The sequence below is a fragment of the Nomascus leucogenys genome, chromosome 5, assembly GCF_006542625.1.
Source record: "Nomascus leucogenys isolate Asia chromosome 5, Asia_NLE_v1, whole genome shotgun sequence".
Lineage (NCBI taxonomy): Eukaryota > Metazoa > Chordata > Mammalia > Primates > Hylobatidae > Nomascus > Nomascus leucogenys.
The window spans coordinates 51,588,970-51,595,545 of NC_044385.1; the positions used below are offsets into that span (position 1 = coordinate 51,588,970).

The following is a 6,576-nucleotide window of genomic DNA, read 5'->3' on the forward strand; positions in this document are numbered from 1 at the left end:
TCTCACATGCAGGAAGAACATTGATGAGGCATCCATCCTGTCTGACCTCAATCTTTCCTGAGACCTTGAAGCCCAATATTCCTGAGTTGGACTTTAAAACCTGCCCCAGGTTGGAGATTCTTGCTCCACTTTCTGCAGGCTAAAAAAGCAAGATTCTTCTAATTGTTTTTCATCTGTGATGGTTTTATAAGTGAGGAAGAGTTTATAAGTCTCTTTTACAGTTCATTACAACTGAGAAACCTTATTTAGTCAAAGAAAATTGTCCTTTGGGGACTGATTAGAATTCGCAAGGAGTAAAATCTTTTGGGGGTGGAAAATGCTCTCTGCATGGTACAGAAAACAAAAACCAAATCCCCAAACCTACTCCTCAATACAATTTCTCATTGAGTAAATGAAATGGCCTTTTCCTTTTCTCAACTCAACCCTATGAGTTTTAATTGATTTAGTTTCTGCTCTCCTGTCCTTGTTTTCTATTTTTCTCCAGTGGATCACTTCTGGTTTCAGTACCATAAAAGAACAGACTTTCTAAAAGTTGGAAGATCCAAAGTTAAAATATATAGCCTTGAATCATAGTTATTGAAAGTTCCTGTGCAGTGTCTTAGATGGGTTAGGTCAAGCAAGTCAGACTCAAAAGGGGATTGAACTCTTCTTACCAGCAGAAGTTAGCATCCTGTTGTCTATAAATAGGTCATCCCCATTTATGATGATCAGAAATCGTCATAAGCACAACCTTTGTAGTCATCACTGACATAATCTTTGTTTCCAAAATCTTTTTCTACTCCTGTAGTTCATCGTGGCCTCTTCTGGCTTGAAACAATCTCTTTCAGGAACTTTGAAGTCCATAATCTTGACTTCTTTACCAAGGCAGCCCATGTTGCTTCTTTTTCTGGTCTTGATTACATTCAAATTCCACTGTCCCAACTAAATGCTATCATATAGGTAACAGTAAAGGGATTTCTAATATTAAGAGGCTCAGAGATGTAGCCCTGATGTGATGTGCTCAATCACAGGAATAGTAGCAGGGAATGAAGGGATTTTGCAGAGTTTCTCAATACTTCATGGAAAGTTAGAATATCTGCCTGAAGTCTCCACGTGAGGTCTAAGAAATTTTTCTGGTCATTTGGACATGTGCTAAATGATAATTTGAAGCATGTTTGAAAGATATAGTTCTGTGTTTAGGCAGTTTCGACAGTCATTTTATTATAAATACCCTCTTGGTTTATGTCACTCTCCCTAAACTAAGTTTGAGGTGCAAAATCCTGGTTTTGGAATCTGAAAGCTTGCTTTCCAATGCTCTCTCTTGTGCTAACCAATTGTGTGATCTTTGGTAAGTCACACAGTGGCTCTGGGACAATTTCACATTTGGAAAATATGGAAATAGGGCTGGGTAACCAAGAAGGGAGTTAAAGAGCTAGGCAAGCACAGTGTTTTACACTGATTGTCCCAGGATAAGTTTACAGACCTTATTGGGCTTCAGTATCATCAGGAGGTTTTAGTAAATGAAGGATTTCTGTGCTCACCCCAACAAGTCCTATTCAGTAGTGTTTGGGGGTTGGCGGGGGAGAAGCAGTCCAGCTGCTTATTTAATCAGTGTGTTAGGTGATTTTGATGCTCAGGGTCCTCACACCGTATCTGGAGAAACTTACCCAGTGAGGTATAATTCAGAGTCCCAGAGAACCTCTCCTCTCCATCCCATCACTAGCACTAGAAGGGTCCTTGAGGGTACAAAGGGAAGACTTCCCATTGGGCTTAAAACCCAAATGTCTGAGATAAAAGCAATTACACTAATGAATAATTAACCAGCATGGGTCCTTTCCAGATCAGGTTTTGAAAAGGCCAATCCAAACCAGCTGTGGCCAGTCAATACTGGCCTAAACTAGTTGGGCCATCACAGCCTAAATTTAAACTGATTGCAATCAGCTGAAACTACTCCAAATTGATCGAGACCATCCATGACTAGTCAGAACCAGCATAGATTGATTGCAGCTGGTCAAAATCAGTTGAAACCAGTTAGGTTCGGCCATAGCCAGTGTAAACCAGCTGTGACCCATTACAATTGGTCAAAACAAATTGTAACAGGCAGTAATGCATCAGAACCAGCATAAATCTGTTGTGCCCAGTTCAAACCACTCTAAACTGGTCATGCCTTTTAATAACCATTAGAAACTGGTGTTGTGGGCCACTTAATACTGGCCTAAACCAGCTGCAGCCAGTCAGAACTGGTCTAAACCATTTGTGGCTAGTTATAACCAGTCAAAATGGTAAGAGCCTGCCATGACCAATCAGAACCAGTTTAAACTGTTTGTAACAAGTCACAGTTGAGCCTAGCCGAAAACAGCATCAATATTTTGCAGCTGGTCAAAATTGGTTGAAAGCAGTTGTGGCCAGTTAAAATTGGTTAGAATCATCAATGACTGATTGAAACCCACAAAAACTGGTTGTGGATGGTCTAGGCAGGGTTTAAACCAGTCACAGCCAATCATAGCTGGTTCAGGCAAATTATGGCAGGTCAAAATCAGCCAAAACCAATTGCAGCTGATCAGAGGCAGCCTAAACTGGTTGAAACTAGTCTAAACTGGTCAGAATCAGCCATGACCAGTCAGAATAGGCATAAACCAATTGCAGCTGGTCAAAATGAGTAATGAGTCAAAACTGAGGCTGGGCACAGGTGTTCTAAAACAGTTGTGGCCAATTAAAATAAGTTGTGTCCAGCTACTTAAATTGTCTGCAGCTTAAATTGTCTGCAGCCAGTCAGAACTGGTTTGAACTCTTTGTGGCCTATTGAAATCAGTCAAAACTGGTTGTAAAAAACCACAACCAGTGAGAAACACAGAAACAAACTGTGGCCACTGAAAATTGGCCTAAACCAGTTATACCCTATTAAAACCAGTCTAAACCAGTTGTGGCTGGTCATAATAGGTCCAAACTGGTTTGGGACAGTCAAAACTGGTCTAAACCATTTGTAACAGACCAAGACCAGTCAGAAATGGCCAAAATTAACTGTGGCTGGTATAAACCAGCCTAAACCAGTTGTTCCATGTTCAATCTGTCTAAACATGTCATGGTTGGTCATAACCAATCCAAACTAATTGTGGCCAGAAGAAACCAGCCTAAACAGATTGTAGCCAGTTATAGTCAGTCTAAATCATTTGTGGCCAGTTAAAACTTATCTAAATCAGTTGGAAATAGCCTAGACCAGAAAGAACTGCTATAAACAGGCTGGGGCCAGTCACAGCTGGTTGAAGCCAATCTCGGCCAGTTTAGACTAGCTTTTAGCTAGTTTTTCCTGGTTTTGACTCATTATGTCTGGCTTCAACTGGTTATGATGGGCAGTGTCCAGGGGTAAACAGCAGTGTCCAGAGCTGACTGCTCATGACTGTTCATAGAACAGTAGCAGCACATGATGAACAGCAAACCATAGATTATTGGAGGTCCTTAAATTAAAAATAAACTTTTGTGAATTGTGGTTTTGATTTGCCTATGCCTTGTGAGTAATGATGCTGAACATATTTTCATGTGCTTCTTGGATATTTATAAATTGTTTTCGTAGAGCTGGCTACTCAAGTCCTTGCTCTATGTTTAAAGCAGCTGAAACTGGCTTTGTTGTTTCTTCCCTGTGCAGAAGCTTTTTTGCTTGATGTGATTCAAATTTGCTTTTGTTGCCTGTGTTTTTGAGGTCTTACTCCAGAAATCTGTGTCCAGAACAATATTCTGGAGTGTTTCTCCAATGTTTTATTCTAGTAGTTCATAGTTTTAGGTCTTGAATTTACATCCTTAATCCATTTTGATTTGTTTATATGGCAAGAAATAGGAGTCTAGTTTCATTCTTCTGCATAAGCATATCCAGTTTTCCCAGTACTATTCATCAAAGAGACTAATCTTTTCCCAATGTATGTTATTGATGCCTTTGTTGAAAATGAGTTAACGGTATAATTGTGAATTTATTTCTGGGTTCTCTATTTTTTTTTTAATCTTTCTTTAGATGCCCATGCATGTTTCATTAATAAAAACCAACAGGGCCAAGTTAAACAAGTCAAACAATTAAAGTCTCTTTATGTTCCATAAAATATTACAGAAAAGTTTGTTTCAATAAAAAGACTCCTTTTAGAACAGGCAGCTAATAGCAACCGTGCAGCTAATGGATTTTGTGAATAAATTTTAAATGACTACTGCCTGTCCTTAAATTCCTTTTTCTTTTTATAAAAAAAGAACTATTAAAAACGACAAATTTTGAGTTAAAAATTGTTAAAACATTCCCTATATTTAATTTCAATTTTATAATAGATTACAGGAAGATGCTTATGAAACAAATACAACATTTGTTTCAGTACATGTCTTTAAATGATAGACTTGAAAGTATGTAAACAACTATATAATAAAAGGTTTCCAAACGCTGCCTGTAAGAAATCAGGCAAATTTTACCATAAGCAATAAACCATTCCAAGCCTTCCAGTCTCCATAGCCGCACCAGCGTGGTGATAAGCTTTAACCAAACCAAACAAAAACAAACAAAAGCACTTTGCAATTTGTTGCTGCAAAATAGGGAGAGAAAAGTGTGTATAAACTTGATGGAATCACAACAGTCAGTATAATTTAAGGGAGAATAAAGTCAGTAAGGTTGATGGTGTTTATTGTTTAGAAAGTCGAATTCTGCTGTTTGCTTGGGGCTCTTGGACACGGTACCACTGAACAAATGGACAACTCCGCAGAGTCTCGCTATCAGCCAGCGTGGGTGCTGTCGAAACTCACGACAAATAAACGGCATTCGGTGCTCACCATCCACAACAGGAGGGCGTTTTATTTTCATGTAGGTGGATGAAATACAATTTCTTCAGCAAACTCAGCAAAAACTGTTAAGGGGCAAAAATTAAGTCTGCACTTAAAGAAAAACAGAAAATGAAAACACAAAATCCTAAAAAGTAAATAAACGCTCGGCATCAGCACACTGGTATCAAAACATACATCCACAGCACATCCTACTCCCACCTCCCAATCCTTGCTTATCGGAGGTGCATATCTAAATTCAATGGCTTACCAATATCTTCTTAGGAATAGGCCAAAAGGAAACAGAAAACCCACATTAAAAAAAAAATTATTTTCCCTAAACGTTTTCCTGAAGCTGAATGTGAAGTGGAGAGGACGTCAGTCGTCCTTGTTGTTCTCGTTGAAGTCGTCGTCCTCATCATCCTTCCCAACGTAGGACACCGGGGTCTCCACCCCAGAGCCATTGTACTGAGGTTGGAGCTTGTGGCCAGTATCTCATCCGCCCTGTTGGTCGGGTCGCTGGCAGAGAGCTTCTTGCCATTACACATGGAACGTGCCGTCGTGATGAACACGCCTCCAACAGTTCCCTGAGTCATTTCTGTCACGTACGGCTCCAGGGCCTTTGGGACCAGACTTCTGGCCATTTTAAGGTCTTCGGCAGAGCAGCTGCCGGACTCCAGCCCACAAGCCATGCTCATCCGCTTCAGCACTTCTATGTCAGCAGATTTCAGATGTGTTGTCAAAATTAAACAGATACTCGACTTTGTCGTTGGAGATGCTGCAGTCGATGACGGTCTTCTTGCTGGTGTTAACGATGATGAAGGGCAGGTGGATGAGCGAGCTGGGCCTCGTTGGCCGGCTGCCCTGCCGCTCCGCGTGCTGGTTTCTCTCTTCACCAGGTTCTTGAAGGCAATTTGCTGTCGGATAAGTTCCTGAAATTGAAATTTTCTGTTTTATTCTGTCAAGTCTCCTCTGTCTTTCCACCTCTAAGTTGTGACATTCCTGAGCCGAGTTGGTGGGCAGACCAACTCACTCCATCTCCGTCTTCTCCTTGGAGATGTTCATGGACATCAGCACGTTTAAGGCATCGTAGACGCGCCGTCGATGTTCCTCGGATCATAAGCTGACTCGCTTGGTAAGATGTGGTTGTCCGCAGCACTGAACTCCGCGACCAGCTCGTCCGCCACTTCGTGGTATGAAGTGGTCCCTTTCCACTGCACCTTGTCTCAGACCTTCCTGGAGAAATGCCACAGGCCTTGCCATTCTTCTCTCCTTTCCTGTTGAGCTTCCCGGCAGAGCAAGGTGAGGAGTCGGAAGGCTGGTTCCGAGAGGCAAAGTGAGTGCTGGCGGTCTGTGGGCTTCCTACCGCGAGGGTGTTTGACGCTGCTGGTCTCCGAGGCGCACCGGTTACCACTTGCTGGACAATGTTGACATTGGGCTCTCCAAAGATTTTCGGCAAGAGCTGCTTCCCCAGCGGGTTGACGATGGAGGGGCGAACGGCCACGGGGGACACCAACGCCTTTTCCGGGACTAAGGTTCTGGTCTATGAAGACCTTGAGTCCTCCGTTGGCTTCAATTAGACCGGCAACTTTTGCCATGTTACCAGATCTGGGAAATCAATGCTATAAATGATCACCCTCCCACAGAAGAAAAATGATTTTTCTGGGAGCAGCCCCTGGGTCCCGGAGCAACGTGCAGACTCGTGGGACCACCCCAGACCCTGGCGGCGCCAGCCCAGCTGACCGGTAAGTCTGACAAGTGGGCTTCCGGGGTCCGCACCGCGCGCCTGTCACTAGGCCTCCGGCCGCCTCT

General features: G+C 42.4%; 1 pseudogene; it reads right to left on the reverse strand.

Annotated features, from left to right (window-relative positions):
• Window positions 1–5,142: 5,142 nt before the first annotated feature.
• Window positions 5,143–6,362, reverse strand: LOC100592135 (annotated as a pseudogene).
• Between the last annotated feature and the right edge of the window lie 214 nt (window positions 6,363–6,576).